This window comes from Apteryx rowi, unplaced genomic scaffold (assembly GCF_003343035.1).
Source record: "Apteryx rowi isolate R43461 unplaced genomic scaffold, aptRow1 scaffold_48, whole genome shotgun sequence".
Lineage (NCBI taxonomy): Eukaryota > Metazoa > Chordata > Aves > Apterygiformes > Apterygidae > Apteryx > Apteryx rowi.
In genome coordinates this window covers 2,142,366-2,162,992 of record NW_020450738.1, presented here as the reverse complement: position 1 = coordinate 2,162,992, position 20,627 = coordinate 2,142,366, and positions in this window count along the sequence as shown.

The following is a 20,627-nucleotide window of genomic DNA, read 5'->3' as shown; positions in this document are numbered from 1 at the left end:
AAATATCCCTGTTTCAGGTGCAAGACAGGTACAGTGTTGATGTTTCAGCATATTTCAGCCATTCCCGAATGACTTTAATTTGATTGCCCAGGACTGAGACTTTTTTAGGGCATATCCTATGATTGTCACTGAGGTGGTGTAACATAAGGAATAGATTGCAACCGAGAAGGGATTTGTAGTCTCTGTTAGAGAGCCTTGAATATTGGCTGTAGCTGATGATATAACGAAAGCTGGTTAGATGGGTCTGTACCTTAATGAGGGCTAAGAAGATCTAGCTCTCTCTCTTGAACTGCCGTTGGCCTTCCTTATTGTATTCTCCCATCTCTCAGCTGCAGGGATTGCCGGTCTTCCAAGGAAGTATGCGCAGTATGTTTTTTTCCCCACTTAGGTGAGAAGCAGGAACTTAGCAGGGACTGTAAGTGCTGCTTTTCAAAGGTTTGACTGACCAGGGGGTCCTGCCAGGGGGTGACTTCCAGTGTCAGCAGGATTTGGCTTTGGAGGGAGCCACGATTAGGCAGGTATCCTTCCCAGTGCTACAGCTTCCAGCACCCGACTCTACCCTGGTTGTGTGTTTCCCATTGGAAATCCATTACCACAGGCTTGTGGCTGTTGGCTGTCTAGCCCAGTTTAGGTACCTATAGCCATCGTTCCATGGAGATATGACTAACCATGTAGTATTACTTCTTCTACCCCAGTTTTATCAGCTAAATTTAATTAACAGACAATTATAATAACCAGACAAATGTAATAACCTACTGTCATGCTTCATTGTAAATAGTGGCTGTAGTGGTCACACCAGTATTATTTAACTTAATATGAAGGTGTCTGACTTATGATATTGAGAATGAGATGAATAATGCCCAAGACAAGCTTTCTATTAACATGTGGTCCTGGTTGTTTAAAAACTCTGGAAACCTGGCCATAATCAGTAGCAGTAAAGTTGCGAAGAATGAAAGGGCAGTCACAACCATTTATAAACAAATTAATGCAAGAAGAAATGTATAAACAAACATAGACAGGAGTTGAAGAAAAGCTATAATTTTGTCCCAAAAGTTCTGTACTAAAGACTTGGATCCTAACAGGAGTAAATAAGACTCATTCCTAAGACACAGTTGAGAAATCTTTATGCAAAATAGAAGGAATATGTAAGTGATAGATGTCAAATGATGTTTGGCTATAATTGGATGCAGCATGAATACAGTCAAAATGTTAACCTAATTCTGTCCCAAATCTGAAACCAGACCTTGCTCTTATAACTGGTTAAGTTTTTTTCCTCCTAAGCGTTCCTGTAGTGCAGTTTTGGAACCAGTAATTGCAAGTAAAGTGTAATTCTAATAGCGTAGCAGGCCCTTTTGTCACCAGTGTTGTGCAACACTGGAAAAGCGAAGATAAAAGAATTTCGTTACCTCATATCCCTTTATGTAACAAATCATGGGGTGGGAAATAACAGTAAAATATAGGTTTTTTTAATGAATCAAGTGTGTTAAGCTGTAATGTTCTGCCCTCCTTAAATAGTAGAAAGCAATATGTTGCCAGTGGCACAAAATATTATCTTGTGTTTTTTTTTTTAATAGAATTGTAAAACCCATTTCCCTGCATTGGGGATGATGTAGTGAAAATGCTGGGTGTTACTCACAGTTTTGCTTGGTTTCATTCATTTCTGAGTTGCCTTTTGTCATCAGTGGGGTGCAATTCCCACAAAGTGAAACAACGCATGCAGTATGGAATAACTAGATGCCTAGAAACAGCTGTATGCTGCCTTAGGCAGTACCTTGCTGGTTAACAGGACTAATGAATGTGCACACTAATAACAGTGCATTGTGGCTGGTTTAAAGCTCAAGACCAAAGGTTGTTTTTCAGATAAGAGAAAGGAGAGGGTGCAAATACACAGACATGCAGGAATACAACATTTTGTGCAATTTTAAGGCCTTGACACAAGGAGAGGATTCTTCTTTCTCTGCTGTTACACTGCAGCAAGGGTTGCAACCTGAAACATATCTAAGTTAAAAATTGTTTCAAGCGTTGTTGCACTTCAAAGAGGCTCCTTCTATTGGTGGCCCTTGGCAGAGCACCGGGGGAATGGTAGTAGCTAAGGCTTACTAAAAATGCAGTTGGGCTTCCTGCTGTGGCAGGCGTTATTGAGCAGTTACTTTGCTACCTTGCAAAAGGATAGGCATGCCCCTCCTTGTCTGTCCGTGCTGGCGAAGATAGGTGTGCAGGCCCAGATCTCCCCATCCCTTTACAGAAACCTGGTACCTGGGAAATGCTTGCAGTAATTCAGTGATAATAGGTTTCTGGCCAAAAGCAGGATGAAAGAGCATATAGTGACGCATGCAATACCCATTTCTTCTCATGCTGCCCTGGGTGTGCCAGGTACAATCCAGACCTTTTTCTAGTTCACAGCAGAGGAGCAACATAGCAAGTAACTGTCCAGCTAGGGTACTCCATTCACTCTCCCATATCTGCAGATGAAGAGTGCTGTTGCCACAGGAAGAACAGCTGTGGGTCTCTGGTGACAAGGTAAGTAGTACTAGTGACTGGCAAGTGAAAGCTGTGGGGAAGGGGAGTTCCCAGGGTGTCAAAATGTCTCAGCTCAGCTCTGTCTCCAGATGTTGTAATGCTGAGCCAGCATCCTGATACACTTTGTTATCCTGGAAGATAGCAACTCCGCTTATTGCTCAGGTTCCTGTTGGGATTGCTGGGACCTGAAACTGGCCTATAATTGCAGCTGTCAGCTCAGTGTTAAATGGAGAGATGTAAAATACCTCCTTGCACATCATTTATTAACATTTAAAACCCATCAGGGGACATATAAAACGTTCCTCTTTTTGTAACATTTATAAACTACTGAGGAGCACAGGTGCATTCCCCCATATTAATTACCCTAATTTAGGCAATGTCCGTGGAGGGCCTGTAAGCACACCAGCTATGAGTGCCCCCACAATCCTTTTATTTCTAGGCAATGAGGTTCCCATGAGCCTATTCCAGCTGCAAAATCCCTGGCATGAAGCAGGATAGTGCTGGAAAGTGAATGTGTTTTTAGGCCTTGTCTACATGAGGGAGTTGCACTAAGCTTACTGGTAAATCTGCTTATCTAAACCAATGCAAAATATGAGGTGGAGAGTCTTATTTCATCTGGTAGCTTCCTTTATGTTTGGATTAGGTTTGAAACCAAGTGAACTCCCATTTAACATCTTTAAATAAAGATGTATGAGAGCATTTTCATCACTTTAACTTGATTTGTTTCAGTCAGATTTAAATAAAACCAGTGAAACTTTCTTGTACTGAGGTCACCTCAGTAAAAATAAACTTCTGTCTCTTTTCCACAGGCCTAAGGGTTTGCAGTTCTTTCTGGCTTTTCACAGTGCCTGATTTTACCCACCTAAGCCAGGGGCCAGTGGGTTTTACAAACTGTTCTGAATCAGAGCTAATCAAGGGAGGGACATTTAGTGGTCTAGGAAGGAACATGAAAAAAGGCTGTTTTACTTATCTCACTCCACAAAGAGTGATCACAGCATCTCCTCTGAACCTCTTCAGACCTAGTACTGTGAACGCATTGGACCTGTTGTCGACCCTCAGTATCTTCTTGTTGCTGTCATAGTATCTGGTGGAGCTAGAACATATGGAGTAGTCCAAGTGATGTATGTGACTGGGATAGGGTCAGCCTGCCACATCTTTAGATGGCAAATTCTCTTTGAAACATTCAGTCCTCTCTACCAGGCGTTGGTATTAGTATGTATGTGCTAGAGTGAAAAAACAGGTAGTTTCCTATTACCCTTAGGTTATTTCAGCTAGCTGTTAAAATAGCTGATAAAAAGAAAGAAGTGGCTTCTTTTGGTTCATGAAATCCTTTTAGTAGACATATTTTCTTGCAGTACAGTGACGTTTAGGAGAATAAAATGAATAGGTTATACTGAATGTCATCCTGAGTTTCTCCTGTGAAATAATTTGAAGAGTGTTCCCCAACTGCATGTGCTGAGCTGTGAGAATTGTTGCTGAAAGCACATAATATTGTGTATGCTTAATTTTAAATTACTCCCCCATGGAAAAGTCTATATGTATTATAAAATTAGCCTGATTTTGAGTGATACAGATCTATGGTTTTCTTCATCAGAGATGAAGGCAGATAAATGTTGCTTGTGACTTTCTGGCTATACACTTGCCTTGTCATTTGGGAATTCGAGCGAGTGTCCCAAATCAGTGATGGAGACACACTGAGAAATGTCATCTAGAGCAGCCCTTATAGGGTTCTTGTGCTGAGGGGAGCTGATTAGGTCCAGTGCCTGGAGGAGTATCCTTCTGCAAAGGTATTCTTACCATCAGCTGTGCCATTAAGCCATATATCATAGGAGAGCTGGAATTTGTTTTTATCAATTCAGGAACAAGATTCTACATCTGTTCCTAATTACAGGTAGGGGTCTCAGAGGAGGTCTGAGTTACAGTGTATGTGGATATCAAAATGCATAGCTCTCATTACTTGAATAGGTAAATAATTTTATTCATCATCTGTGCAGGGACGTAGGAAGTGTAGCCCAGGAGATGTTAACAATTAACTGCAATCTAGTTTGCATTACTGGCTATCAATATCTTCAGCTATTCTGCACAGTAGTTTAGTATTGACTATGTAAAGCTTCTAAAGAAGGGGTTAACTTTTTTTTTACTATATTGGGCTTTTTCACGTATATTTCTGTTTTTGCCAGATTGCGTTTACATTATATTTTCTATAAAGGATGTGTTTTTATGGTTCTTTGCTTTCTTCTTGAGAATGAGGGACCCAGTGACCACAGTAGGATCCTGGATACCTCCGCTCAGAGCTGGCTTCTATTCAGATTGAGGTGCTAACCACCACCCGGGACTGTTTCCTATACCTGAAACAGATAATCTCCCTGAACCCCAAAAATTTACTTTTGGCAGACTTGTTGTTGGTAATCCTTTTGAGGGCAGCTAACTGTGTCCCATGCAGTATAAAGATTCTACAGTCCAATAAATGCAAGGATTTGCTTTTGTTTTTTAAAAGACTTGCCTTCACTGTAGAGTTACTGTATTTGCTTGCAAAAAAGTCACACGTAAGAAATGCACAAGGAGACTCCACAACCCGTATTGGTACATTGCTATGGATTCAAACAGACATAAGAGAGCAAAAATAATGGGAAGTATAGCTGTTTGCAAGTAAATACAGAATTATTGAAAATTTTCTCCTTAGCTTGAGTTAATTTAACTGAAATGCATTGGTGCCTTTTGCTAAAGTTGTCTGTCCATTTGGAGAGTATAAGCTAAAACCTGAGTTAATGTCACACACCAGATGCTAATATGACTTCCCTGCATAGCTTAATCACAACGCTACAACGTGGCTGTTCTCATTGGAGCAAAGCTGACTCGAGGGGAGTTAACTCAAGTGTATGTAGCTGCTGAGAAAGTCTTTTTTATTTAGTTAGAAATTCCAACTGTATCCCAGCCAGTGCAAAATACCACTGACAGATCGGTTCTGCCCTCTGCTAATTGTGGAAGCAGAAATGCTGCGATGGTTTGTGTGTGTGGGGCTGGGGAATTCCTCTGCGTGGAATGCAGTCATGGGAAATATGCTGCTGCTATTGCTCAAATTGTTAAGTTTGTTGAGGTGAACAGCAGTTATCTGCAAATGGGAACAAGAGAAAAACTGGTGATTCCAAACCAGTACATTTAAGTTGAATTCAGTACTAAGTAAATTGTTGAAGCTGTTAGTAAAACAGTCAGTTTGGAAGCAACTATAGGAAATGGGATGTAAATAGTTAGCAGCATGGGTTTATTAAAAGTAAATCATACAAACTAACTTAATTTCTTTCTCTGATAGGATAAAAAACTTGGTGGATAAGGTAAATCCACCAGAAAGGTGTATCTCAATTTTACAAACATTTTTCATACATTTCCATACAACAATCTCATAAGAAAATTAAAAGCATGGCTAAGATATAATTTTTATAAAATATGATCAATTGTAAGTCTTTTTGAGTGACAGTAAATATATATGCCAAGGTATATCTAAAGTGCTTGTCACATTGGTGCTTATATACATAATAATAGCTCAGTTTTGAGAGAGCAGAGAGCTGTCTTTCAGGAATCAATCCTGGCTCCGGTACTAAGTTAATGTGCTCTATTTTCATTAATTACTTTGATGGTAGGATTAAGACTTCATTGATCATATGCGCGAATGATATTAGTCTTGTCGTGACTGCAAATACCATGCAGAGAGTAGTCATTAAAATACATCATCCTCTGGACATGCCCCTAGCATATGCCCTGGAGCCTCAAACAGGGAATGTGTGTTTAGCTAGGCCGCTTTGGGATCTCTCTTTAAAGCAAAACTCCCTCTGTCCTTCTATCTGGGGTCAAGGGATTGGCTCTATATCTACAATTACATTAAAAAAACCTTGAAAAACTTACATTAAAAGAACATTAAGGTTGTAAAGCCAACCACTGAGTAATTAGGAAATAATAGAATTCAAGTGGCCTGTATAATTTTATTTCAGCTTCCTAATGCATATGTATTATGAGGCAGTCTTTAATTCGAGGAATCAATACTATTTTTAACTCAGGATTTTCCTTTTGGTAGCCCTCTGCATAGGAAGGAATTGCATGCAGACTGAGTTTTACAATTACATGAAAAATTCCTCAGAACTTCATTCCAGGCCAGTTTGCAGCCGTGTTTTCTAATGACATTCTTGCAAAATGGAGATGTGTATGCAGAAACATGGAAACACTTCAGTGTAACATTACAGAAACACTAGCAAGAAAAAACATGCAGTTTTGGAGTGCAACAATGATATCTGATAAGAAATTTGTGAAATTTAACATTTTTTAATGAATCAAATGGAACTGAAAAAAACCCTTCCAAATTCAGTTTCACTGCAGATATTTTGCAATGTCTGTAATTAAAGTCATAATATGATCTATATGTACACCGAATCTTTGTGTCTGAAGGTTTGCACTGTTGCCTTAGATGCATGATAATTAGGCATTTTCTGTTGGATGCTCTGGATAATACCATTAGATGCACAATAATTAGGTGTTTTCATCTCATTAATATTCATTTTCATACATTTAAATGCCTCTCTTATAGCATGCGTTAATTAACATACATTACAATGGTATATTCCTCTTCCCCATTCACCCATTCTGACTAATTTAATGAGCTGATATATCAGATGACTTCTCTTACAGCATTCTGCTGTTGTATCTTGGGTGGGAACAAAGAAGTGGTTATCGTGCTGTTTGTGGGTGGTATTAGTGCAGCTATTTGTTCTGTCAAGGAATCTGGAGCATGGAGAGTCTGTCCTCAGTGAGACTGTTGCAAAATAGATGGCTCCTTACCATCTATTTCCTTGTATTCATATCATTAACACGTGCATCACAGAAGTAAAGTTGGAGCCCTAGTGTCTTGTTCGAATTGAACATAGTTTGTTCTCCTAAAAGCTTATATTTCTTGAATCACAGAGTGTAAAGTGCAGCCTGCCAAACTGCAGTGAAGGGCACACCAGCCTTTAAAAATATCTTTCCCTACTGTTATAATTAGGGCTAATTCGAAAGGTAAACTAAATAGGGGAGTTGAAGGAAATCCCTGTCTCCTGAAAATGTCTGCAAGGAGGTGAAGTAGTAGCTAAAATGCTGCTGTGTAATTACACCTACTGGGGATATTCATTAGAATTCTTAGGTTACTCCAGAGTCTGACTATTAGTATTACGTTAGACAGCTTGCCTGTGTATCGTGCAAATATTTTAACAGACTGTGCACAGGACCTCCCACAATAATATCTGTGGTTGCAATTCCTGTGTTCTGCTGAAGTACAAATAATAACAATAATAGTAAACACATACAGAAAATAAATATAGTTCCTTCCGTAGATTTAGCAAATAGAATTTCTGTGACAGTATGCTATGTTTCTTTATGAGTCTCATTTCATCAAAAATTAAGGGAAAAACTCCTGTAAAATTCTTCGTACTGATAAATCAAAAAGCAATCTTAGCAGTTAACAGATTATTCAAATTCAAATGGAGAAAACACACCTGGAGGGGAATTTTCAAAAAGGCTCAATGTCAACTTAATTCTGTTCCCACTGAAGTCAACGGGAGTTAAGCCAGTACAGAGCGTTTTTCAAAATCTTAACTCTAGGATCTGCATACCCATCTAAGTTCGATGAGGTTTATCCTTTAGAAGATTCCAAGTTATTAAGGAAGAGATTTTCAGTAGTACCTGAGGGATTTAGAAGCACAGTTCAATTAGTCTTTCACTGCAATTTGTGCTTCTAAATACCTGAGACAAGTTTGAAAATCTCACGCTAAAACCCCATCTCAGCTGTTGGTTAAAGCCTCAATGCACATGTCTGTTCCGATAAAAATAGGATTCTAGACTGAGGCACATGCAGAATTTTGTGTGTGGTTAGATGATACACCAGGAGAATAGGCTGTCACATTATCGTTAACTCTAAGTGAAAGGCACTGTCAAGTGTGAAACATTTGAATAACATCACAAACGTTGTTGTCGCAGTTCTGTGGTGGGTCCTGTTAATACCGAGGAATCACGTCTGTGACTTCTGTTAAACTGAGAGGCGTGTAACTCCCTGAAGATGCCAAGAGGGTAAGTTACTATTCATTTGGATCGTGATGGAAGGATCTGGTGCCCTACTTTTTGGATTGGTATGTCATTTAGGAGTAGTGGCTGTGGTTGTATGTCAGTAAATGTGATTTACATGGATTTACATGGCTCCTTTTCTTACGGCTTTTAAAAAGTGTAACTTCAACCACCCAACAGTCCATTATTGACCCCCACCCCACTAGTACAGTGAAGATGATCAGATTTGGGTGTCTTTACAGTGCTTGCTTTTTCTGCTGACAAGAATAGACATATTCCTGCTTTCTTGAGTCTGATTGAGGAGAAGATGCCATTGCTTTTAACTGTCTAGAAGAGAAAGAGGAGAGGGATCTGTCAGTGTATTAGAAATCGGGAGAGTTTCAGCTGTGGTCCTTAGCAGGAAGGGTTCAAAGCTGAATGCTACTGCATTTGAAAGCAGGTTGACTTGCGATGCTGAGTTAACCTCCTCCCCCAACGATGGCATGCCAGTAGTTCACAGTTCAGTGTACTTTGTGCACAGTTCAGTGCTCACAGGATACACTATATGATTCACACAGTTATGGGCAGAAGAACCTTTTTAGAGGTCAAATTTTCCCTTCAGGTATATCCAGGCACTCCCACTCATGGGAACTGAGATGGCAATTGAACAACATTATTGCCAGAATGATGCTTTGTACCATTCCTGTACATCTCAGGACCTCTCATGAAGGTGCCTTGCTTTACATTTTTGACTCTGCTGCAGTGCATTTGAGCAGGGATTGTTTTTTTTTTTTCAGGGGGGGAGAATGAGAGCAAGAAATTGGTAAATGTTGTGCTTTAAAACAGGAGGACTAAAAATGGATGCTTAATCTGGGTTATTTTAGTGTGCATTACACCACACAGAAATGAAGAGAAAGCTTGAAATTTATTACAAGGCTAACATTAAGGCTAACAGGACAGCCTAGTCTTTGGTAAGCGGGTGGGCGAAGGAGAAAAAGTCTGTTTCTATCACATCCATTCTTCTCAGCGAACCTTATTACTCACGTCGCAGGGAAGAGAGCAGGAGTGTTACAGCAACACACCTGCAGAAATGCCAGATGCTCTTCTCCCATGAGCAAAGGGGGATGAAGCATCAGGAAATGAAGAGAGTCTCGTCCTGATGAATGGAGGGCAGTAGTGAGCTCCGCTAAACAGGGTGAAATACTCTGTACAAGAAAGGAGTCTGGCAGATGTAGTAGCTATAATTCACACACCTCATGCCAGTCAGTTCAAGGAACTACTGTATTATGAAGTGCAGAGTATAGAATTATGGTGTAATTCAGAACTATCTTTTTACATTATTGAACCTAAACAAAACCCCCTGGGACAAAACTGTTTTGAGGGAGAGCATTTGGACTTGCTCTGGAATGAACAATTAATGAATAATTCCAGAAGTTTCGGATTACTTTAAGAAGAACAGGGATTTACTGTCTAACTGGGATATCTCTATTTGATAATATTTTTGTTTAAATGGACAGTCCATTGGCATTGGTGGCCCTGGCTGATAGAGGAAAACTGTGAACAGCGATATCATGGGGTTAGCCTGTGAGGGAAAAGGATCCTTACAGAGAACTGCTGCTCTGGGGGTTCGGGGCGCGTTAAAGCAGGGAATCTCTGGATATTGAGAGGGTGGAGGAGAGTTCAAAACAGAGAGCTCCTGACCCAAAAGAAACCAGGCAGCCATCAGAGGATGACTATCAGGTCAGAGGATGTTTGCATTACTGGGGCACCAACGGCATGGGAACCTGGCGGCAATTGAACTGTAGATAGGAGAAGTGAAGGGATGAGCTGTTGGAGTGGTCCCATCAAAATGTAACATGAAGGAAAGGAGAGGATTTCAAGTTACAGAGAAGGGTGCAAAGCAGTAAGAAAGAAACAAATTCACCCCCATGACCCAGAGGAAACACAAGACAGCGCTGTATGACTTTACTGATTTGGGAAGAAGTGCCTGACTCACAGAGATTCCTGTCTGGTGGTCAGTCTCTGAACAGGTGCTTATCCAATCTGTTTTACTTTGGTTTCTGTAGACAACTGCAGTTCCTGGTGAACAAATGTTGGAAATACACTTTTGACTCTGCATGGCTTGTCTGGCCTTTAGGCTCAGCTTAGACTGATGTGTAATGGGAGCCTTGCTTTGACAGGAGCTCTGTGAAGGCTTTGGTGACTTGGAGAGGAACATTTCCTTCCCTATGTTGGTCTAATCATGGAGGAAGCAAGTCACTTCTATCTTTATCTCATTTGCCTGGAGAGTTGCTCTGGTAAGGAGAGCACACTATAGAAGAGTCAAGTTTTCTATCCTTCCTTTCTGTACCTATTTCTTTTTCTCCCAATTCATCCCACTTACACAAAGGAAACAACTGGATTTAAATGAATCCATGAACAAGTGGCTCTAAAAGAGAAAGATTAGCTATTTAATCAATGGCTTCTGTTCATCCCTGCCACCCAACCTTGCCTACTTCTGCCTTTACTAAAGACTAGAGGAGGAGAAGAGGTTCTAGGGTAGTGAATGCTCTATTCTTTCCCTCCAGGCAGAATTTAGGACTATTCAGCTTCATGGGGGAACAGTGAGCTTGCACCAGTGAACCCTCTGGGAGATGGTAATCCCATTGTAAAGGTGATGGCAGTGCAAAGCTGTCCTAATGTCAGCCTTAGCAGGATGGGCAAGCGAGGTGTGGAGATGGGTGGTACAGGAAGTCCAGGACGTCTATGGGGGCCATTGATAAACTGGTGCAAATCCAGGGCCTCTAAAGATGCCTCTGCTCCCACGGCCCCCAGTTGAGCTGCTCTCACAGCACTGTGGCTGCGGGTTGGTGCACTGTGCATATACTACAGCTAAGGTGAAAATAGCAGCATGTACTGTATTTGTTGCTGTTCTTTTTCTTGACGTAATCAAGCACTGTAGGTTTTACACACCAGCACACAGATTACTGGCATTTACTAGGAAGCACGAGGAGCAGGCTGGCAACTGCTTGGAGGCGCACGGAATATACAGGCAATTGCTCTGGAGCATGGGGAACACACAGGCAATTCAATTCCCAACTGGTTTCTAGGCAGGAGCTACCAATTAAAATTAAAAGAATAAAAGACTGCAAGCTTGGGACTGATGATATGCTCTGGAGAGAGGAGTTGCCAACAGCTTGTGCTACAAAGATGCCTCTCTTTCAGTGGATTTCAAATGGCAAAAGAAACTCAGGTAACAGATCATTCTTTTCTTCTGGCTTCCCTGATTTTCATGTACTCAGTCATGCAGCCAAAATTCCTACAAAGACAGACGGGGCTGCTCCCCATGAATTCCAAGCAGTGAGCCAACCTTTTGAGAGCTGATGCAGTGAATATGCCAGCAGTCAGCTATACCTAGGAAGCAAGATTTTAAAACTAAGCATCAGGTACCTGAGCAGAGAATGCTGAAAGATGAGGCTTAGATAATCTACTAATGAGAGTATGGTATTTATTTATATATATATAAAAGGACTTTGGATTAAAAAAAAAGATTTTTTCCATCTAATGTGTCTTTCACATTAGCTGCTAATGAGTCTCTGAAGCAGAACTCCCCTTCTGATGGAGGATACTGAAGCCTAACGAGATGAGATTATTAGACATGTGTGGGATCTGCAAAGCCTGGATTTATGCTGTGCCCATCACTGTGGTACCTGAGGATCATATAGGAAGTGGGCAAGTTTCATCTGTGGCTACCATAGGGCAGATGAAGTTGTAAACCAGAAACTGTTATTGGTTATAAAGTCAAAACATGCTCTCTGCCTCCTCTCAGAAGTCATATGAATGTTGATGAACTAGTCAGGTGAGCAGAGGCTGCTGAGTTGGATCTTTTCACAAAAAGCAGTGAGTTCACCCAGTTTTTTTAATGACTTGTACAAACCAGGATGACACAAAGATTCTTCGTGCTGCAAGACTTGGAAGTTGTCACGGCGGTGCAAGGCAAGAACTCATCTTACCTGAACTCCTCATCAATCAGAAGGAAAAAGCTATAGCCATCATCCACTGAAAAATGGTGACATATGACGCTACCTGGTCAAAACGACTAGAGGTAGCGTATGCATCATTTTAAGATGCTTTTTGTCGCATGAGGTCTTTACTTGAGAAGCCAACTAAGGAAGTGAAAACCTTTCAGGCATCTCCCAAATGGCACTTCACCTCCATCTGGTAACTTGAGAATCACCAGACTCCACACTGCAGTACTTTAAAGTCATTGCGGTACCTCATGTCAACATAGCTCACCTACATAAGGGTTTGCTTTGTGAAGAATGAACTGTGCGGCTTTCAGATTTTTCTTTCAGAGAGCTTAAAACAGAAACTGATCCACTAGCAGGTGCAGGATGGAATCATTTATTATTGCTCGGCTTAATAAACAGCATCTTAAGTTATGATATCGATTACAATGTTGAATGAAAAGGCTGAGCTGGCATTATTGTATTTGACACAAGCAGTATTTTAAAATATTTACACTGATTGCACGGTGCATCAGTATTGTTTTTGGAGAGCAGTAGACTTAAAATATGGCATTGCACAAAGTGCTAGGTGCTTCTGAATTCATTTACTTAAATTTTGATCTAAAAATCAAAGACATTGCATGGCAAATGGTGCCAGTTCAGAGTTCTTGTACCCGTTAACAAACACAAGCCAATGTTTGCAGTATCAGTTCACCAAGTTAATGACATTATAGCACAGCAAAAATACGTTTGCAGCAACCCTAATAAGTTCTGTAGGATTCACTGACAGGATAAACATGTCTTCTCTGTCCTCCTTTTCCTCCCTCCCCCCCAAACAAGCAATAAAAACATTTTGCATAAACAAATTCCAAATTACAACTAATCATAGGAAAGCTGACAAATGTATGCTATGCTAGTCTGTGAAAATACTAATCAAAGCAGCCTGTCAATTGTTAAAGTTAATGATTTAGATATGCAAAACTCTGACTAAATTTTTGTGGATAATTACATAATTACGCCTGGGTTAACACAATCAAAAATAGCAATTGCATGCTCCATCTTGAAATCACCATGGCAGTTCCCTTGTATTTTTTAGAGGCCTCTTTACTCTTCTTCCCCATGTGCAAGAAGTGCAGTAGGGAAAGGAAAAAAATTGGGAGCCACATGGGAAAGAAAAGCAACTGTGGTAGATGTCTCCTACCTACTGTATCTCCTCTTTGCCCTCTGCAAAAACAATCAGCTGGAGCACAAGGCACCCACTAGACTGGGTGGAGGCGTGGAAAATGCGAGGCAGATAAAGGAGGATTGGAAACAGGAGTGTTATCTGCTATAAAAAGCTGCAGTAGCAGCACCTCTACCCAGGAATTAAAATATGCCTGAAAACGAGCTTTTCCTGTGGGAGGCCTTTCAGATTGAAGGATAGAGAGTTTATACTTCATTTTAAAGGGCTTGCCATGATACAGGAACCTAGGACTGGCAAGGCTTACCTAGATGATTCAATTTTTCATTAAATTATCAAATCATTCAAGAGTTCCTTTTGATCATAAACAGGTCTCTGCGAGGTGTTTAGTCCAGAAGGCTCTAATAAGCTGTTTTATCCAAATCCTCACCCCTGTGAGCTATGAAATGCTCCCTGCACTGATCACCCACCTTCAAGCTCTGCTACCAAAGGCTGGAAATCACAACCACACCGGGGTGCCAGGGGACAGGGCCTGTCTTTGCAGAGGGGAGTGCTAGAGAAATGAAAGGTGGTAAGAGGCCCAATCCTGTTGGGCACCCGTGTTATTCAAGTTCCTTGGAAAACAGCTCTGAATTGCTTTTAAGCATCTTTGAAAAGCCTAGACCTTGAAAATCTTGAATTTCACTTGTGGCACCTTCTTTTCTTTCTCTGTGTTGGCTTCATGGGCTCTTTTTATACTAGCTCTAACTGATGTAGTTTAGAGATTCCAGATGTCAGGAATTTCAGGCAGGTGGGAAAAGTATAAATAAAATGGATATTGGGCTCTTTCCTAAACTTCATATTGGCTAGGATGGGGTAATGATAGTGATGGGGATTTAAAAAATAATATATCTCTCCTGTAATTTTTTATCATAATTTTTCTATACAGTTTCCATTAAATAGATAAATGACCTAAATGAAAAAGAGAAATAAAATGAAAGTATAAAATCAGTCCCTGTCAAGCAATACATAAAAGAGTCAGGGCCCCAGTGTTCAACACCTCAGTCTGCTAGTAGATGTTGAAGGGAATTGACTGGCTTTACTAGTGACTTACTGGTAGTAGGCACCTAACGTGAGGGAAGTAAACGCGCATTTATCTAGATGTAGAAATCCTTCCACCCCAAAAATACACTATCAATCAGAGTAAGCTTAAACTAATTGATGCTACGGAGCCAACTACTGCTTTTATTATATTCTCAAGAGTGACTCTTACAAATTCCCTTGATTGGTTGCTCAGTAATAAAGGGCATGAAATTAAATAATACTGCAATTTGGTGTCTGAACGAAACCTGAAATGTTCTTTTGGAAACGCTGCAAGCACCTGGAGTAACAGCAAGGCTCTGAGGTAAGGCTCTTTTCACCAGTCTCACTGCTTACTTCTGCTGCACTGATGAAGCAAAAATAAACTTCCTGTACTTAGACAGATTTTAAACATTTTTCCGCAAGACAGAAACCAGATGGAATATTTTCACAGCTGACACCAAAATTCACAGTTTTTGTGACTTCTGTGATATTGTGATTTATACAGGGACTTTATGTATCAGCAGCCCTGAATAGACAGACAGTCTCTTGCCACTCAAGCTTTTAAACATTATTTGGATTGGTAGGTTAAAAGATTGTATTAGCTGTGTGAAATGTGAAGTATCAGTGGATTTAAATGATAGCTCTGCGGCCTGTTCTGTTTCTGTGTCTTGACTATAAGTCATAATAATAAAATATGTTAAAAGTACAATGCTCCGAAATGGATAGCAAACCTTTAAATGCCTTGAAATTAATCATTTGTAGAAGCAAACAGAAATTCTTATGTCAGGTCACAAGCACAAAGCAGGCTATTGACTTCAAGTATTTGTTAGCTCTCTTAAAGGTAGATGTGAGTGGCAGAAGGTGCTCTTTTTGGGGCTGCTGATCATGAAAGCAATGCTTTCAGATTAACTTGAAGCTAGAGGATACGTATATAGTCCCCATGAAAAAAAGAAAAAAAAGTAAAGTTATTTTTCTGTTTGGGACTGAGAAGTCACGTAGAAGTTGCTAGTAGCCAGGTAGCATGAAAACAGTAGAGAGTGGGGGATGCAGCAAACCTGGATGCAGGTGAGGGTTTCTTCTCACGTGCTGTTTCCTTTGTTATTTGCTTGTGCCCTAATCAACTTGCTGTTCTTTGCATTCAAGCTTGCTCCCACCTTTGTGGGAATTTGCGTTTTCCTGGGAAACTCATGTTGACCTGTGCCTGAGGAGAAGTTCAGAAACATACTGATTTTTATGGGGCTTTCTCTATGCATGAGAGCATTATTTCAATAGCCCTAGGGGCTGCCTGTCTGTTTACAGATGCAGTTCCAGATTTTACCTTTTTCCTTCACTGTCTTTGGTGACATGGGTTCTGGCTATCTGATATCCTCACGAATCTGGAGCAACACATTGGTGTTCTCTGATCCTTTAGTGCTAACTGTGCCCGAGAGTTCAGTCTGCTGAGGGAAGAAGTGTTGAAGGTATTTCTGGTGTGTGTTTGTGTGCATAGGGTCCTCTACCCTGGCATCCTCCCCTCTTGCTAGTCTAACAGGGACTCTGGAGCTCAGAGAAATGCCTTGTGTTTAGCCAGGTGTTTGTTTAGGAAGGGATGTGTTGTTGCTAGGGGATATAATTTCTTTCCAGCTCTGAGAAAGATGGAGGTATATATTATTTTAGATGCTTGTAACATATGTACCTTATATTTGTAGGAGGATTTATTGTGTAAATCAATGAAAAAATAAATAGTAACAGGTCCTACGCACCCAGGTCAAGGGCAAGGCTCAGGTTCTAGTGTGTTTTGCCTGCTCAACCATTTCTTAAGGCTACTGGCATACCAAAGTTTTTTTCAATCCTCTGGAAACATATGTACCAGTCTCAACTCCAGCCCAATGGTTACACAAGTGTAGCTTAAAACCACCTATATCCTTCACAGTGAAATGGTAGTTGATGACGTTTTGGATGTGTGAGGCAGATTTTTTCCAAAATACGGAGGAGACAAAGGAGCAGGATGCTTACTAGAATGTAGGAAATCCTACAGAACTGTGTGCTAAATAAATGCTGGTTCCAATGATTTCTGCTGGAAATCAGCATACAACAAAACATTTGGTGTTAACATATGGATGGAGGTGTGGGAGACAGTTAGAGGAAGCCTTCCACTTTTCTGTACGTGTTTATAATCTAGTGTCCTCAACATTATAGATGCTACATATTGAAAATGTCTGTAAGCAACCTGGTTTCCCCCCTAAAAAAAAAAAAAAAAAGAAAGAAAAGAAAAGTGGTGGTAGGAGTAGAAAATATGGCCATTTTTAATATATTATTTCCATTTTTGGACTGTTTCTGCCTATTTTTCCAGCCAGCTTCAGTGAATACAGGCACTGTATTAGGAGGTTCGTGCTAATGAACAATTGTTTGGAAGGCTGTAGCACAAATCTGTAACGTTTCCTTCTATATACAATCACTAAAATCCAGGAAACCGTGTTTTAAATGTAGCTCTGATACCTAGGGCAGTTTAAACAAATGCAGCCTACTCTTGCAAGATGCTTCCTTTGGCTACGCTGGAAATTCTAGGCATATATTCTCTGATCTGGCAAATTACTTAAATATATGCTTAAATCCCACATGTACTTGCTTTGAAGTCAATGGGATTACTTGTGTGTGTATATGCTCTGGTGGTTTGAGGCCTTATAACATTAGTGGACGCTTGGCATTTAGAAAAATAGGACTAGAAGGAGCCTCAAGAAGCCACCCTCCCCCACCCTTCTGCAAGGCAGGATCAGTTATATTTGTCATTCCTGGCAGATGTTTTTCTAGGCTGTTCTTAAAAAACATCTGGTGTTAGAGATTCCTTAGCTTTCCCAGGCTCTATTCCAGAGCTTTAGTATCTTAATTATTATAAATGTTTTTCCCTAATGTCTGACCTGCGTCCATCTTGCTGCAAAAACCCATTATTGTTTGGACTTTCTAACAAGGAAGAGCCCTGTGTGTGACAACCTTTTACACATTTAAAGTCTTAACGTTGCCTTGCCACAAACTCTTTTCTCTGAAGACTGCAAGGTATATGAATCTTTTCTCCTAGACAAATTTTCTAGACCTCTGGTCATTTCTGTTGCTCTTCTTCTGGGTCTCTCCAATTAGTCCATCTGTGCCTCTTCTCCTCCCCTCTCCTGTTGAATTTCATCCCTTTTCTTGACAACACTCTAATTTTTCCACATCTTTTCAAATTCTGAGCCTCCATACTTGCAGTTGTCCTAAGCACCCCATTTTTACAGTGCGTTAACACAATAAGCATGCTCTGTCATGACTAGATGAAAGTATTGAGGAGAATCATATCCACAGCAGTTTTGTAATCTTCCTCCCCCATATGTGTCCCCCACCAATAGCTTGCTCTGACTATGGGCAAATGATAAGTTTCTCTGCAAATCGTGTTTAGCCACACTTGTACCTGTTCTACAACCATTTCATTCAGACCATGTTTTGTTAGTGTGCATTTGAAAGTGACATGTGAGACAGAACCAGAAGCTTTACTAAATCAAGATACGTGACATCTTTTGCTTTGCCTCTGTCCATGAGGCCTATTACCCTATGGCAGAAGGAAATTAAATTGATCTGACAGGATTTATTCTCTACAAATCCATACTAGCTGCTATTCATTTCCATGTTATCTTCTAGGTGCTTATAAATAGTTTGATTATTTGTTCTGGTGTTTTTCTGGGGATTGAAGACAAATTGACTGGCTGGTAACTCCTTAGCTCCGCTATCCCCCCCCTGTGTAGAGATAGGTATTATGTTTGCTCTTTTCTAGCCTTCTGGCATCTCATCTTCTATTCATGCATTCTCAGAGGTGACTGTCCAGTGATTCAGAGATTGTATAAATGGTTATTTAAGAATCCTGGGTTGAAATTCATTGTGCCCAGTCAATTTGAAGACCTCTAATTTATTTAAGGGTGCCTTAATCTGTTCTTTCTAGGCCATTATCTTCCTGCTGCTACATCTTCTGTTCTTTGTCTGCATTGGTGTCTGTATCCTGGAGAAGCTTCTCAGAGGGGCTTCCAGCTCTCCTTAACTCTTTCTTTTGCCTCCCATGAGATCTCTGAGTTTAGGTCATCAGCCTGAGCTTAATCCTATTATCATCAGTGACAAAAAAATTCCACTGATGGTGTTGCTTTTGCATCAAGGCTTAATATAGTCTTCATATGGAAGGAAGTGCAATTTCTAGTTCTCTCTTGGGCAAGCATCTCGCTGAAGTACAAGAGCCCTGAATGAAACTAAGAACTGCAATGTTGGACCTGTGGCGGGCTGGGATGTACGCTCACCAAGTTGTGTAAGGCAGGGTTTGAGGTGATATATTGATTTCCCCCCCCCCCCCAACAGAACAAACGCTCAACAGTCACTCTAGGAGGTTAATGAATACTTGTGCCACAGCATCTGCTCTTCTTTGCTAGATTTGGGAATTTATTTTAACAAATAGTGTGTTTAGAGAGTCAATTGACAAAATTGTATTTGCCTCCTAATGTTGTTGTTTGTGGTGGGACTTTCTCTGTTGCAGTTCTGTGCTGTTGTTCAAGTACCAGAATTATAACTTCAGCCCCTATCTGCTTGCCTAAAAAAAAGTGAAGTAGAGAGCCTCGTTACAAGTTTTTGTGCATTTTTGTTTCTGACAAAGTGTCTGTAATGTCAAGTTCTCCGTAGTCAAAAGGAGAATGTTCTGTTGAGCTTATTCTTGAATTTGGTAACAATTTAATGTATATAAATCAAAACTTTCTGTGCTAATTATAATATATTTATGAGGGCTTTTAGTTTCTCTCCTATGGAAGACTGTTTTCATTGCTATTATATTTTTGCATAATCTTTTTTCTGAAAGGAAGAAATGCAAAGATTCAGTAGCTGAACTTGTCATTTCAAGATGTGCAGTGAGAGGCTAGGCTAAAAGAAACTGCAATATTCTATGTAATTTCATGGGGTCTTCTAAGGAAGTATGCCAATTTTATGGGGTCTCTTAGGAAAAAATTCTAATTTCATGTGGATTCAGGTGAAAAGGTAAATTTCATGGGATTTCTAAAAATGGCTGAATTTCACTGGTTCCATGAAATCTATGACAGCCATGGAAAAATGTGCAGTTCTTGTCATGGAGTAAATTTTTATTGTGGTCTACAGAACTTTATTTTCTATGTACATCTGTTCTTCTGACACACATTATGCATTCTGGACCCTCTCCTCATCTTGTAGTCTCTTCCTGTGAATATTTTACACTTCTTGATGGATGCCTAGTGCTCTGATCCTCAGATGATAGAAATCCATGACTGCCTACAAAGGAGCAGTAAGGTTCAGTGTGCGAGTGTTGGGGGGGGAAGGGCATGAAAATAAGAAATACTAAATACAGTCCTGGGGATTTCATATTTTATGGTAATACCAGCTTATTTTATGCAATATAGGAGGGAAAATAATCAGAAATAAGGAATGGGAATGATTTATCCTATTCAACATGAGATCTAAGCAGTGTAGCATCAAAAGCAACCTACTTGCAATTTGTAAAATCCCAGTTTGTGCAGAGGGTCCAGCACAAGACCACCTGAGGAGCACAGAAAGCTTCAGAAGAGAACGACTGTATTGTGGCATCTCAATTTATCCTGTAAGCAGTGCCCTCTTTGGATAGGACACTACTGTGACTGTAGCACGCTTGCGTTGTTCTCTGTCTTGAGAGAGGCAGCAGAGCTGAAATAGATCTTGCTTTTCAAGGAGAGAAATTAAGACACAAAGGAGAAAAGGAACGCGTCCTCAGACAAGGCTTGAAAATCAATGGTGAGATGAGGTGAAAACTTACAGGGAGGCTGTGTCAC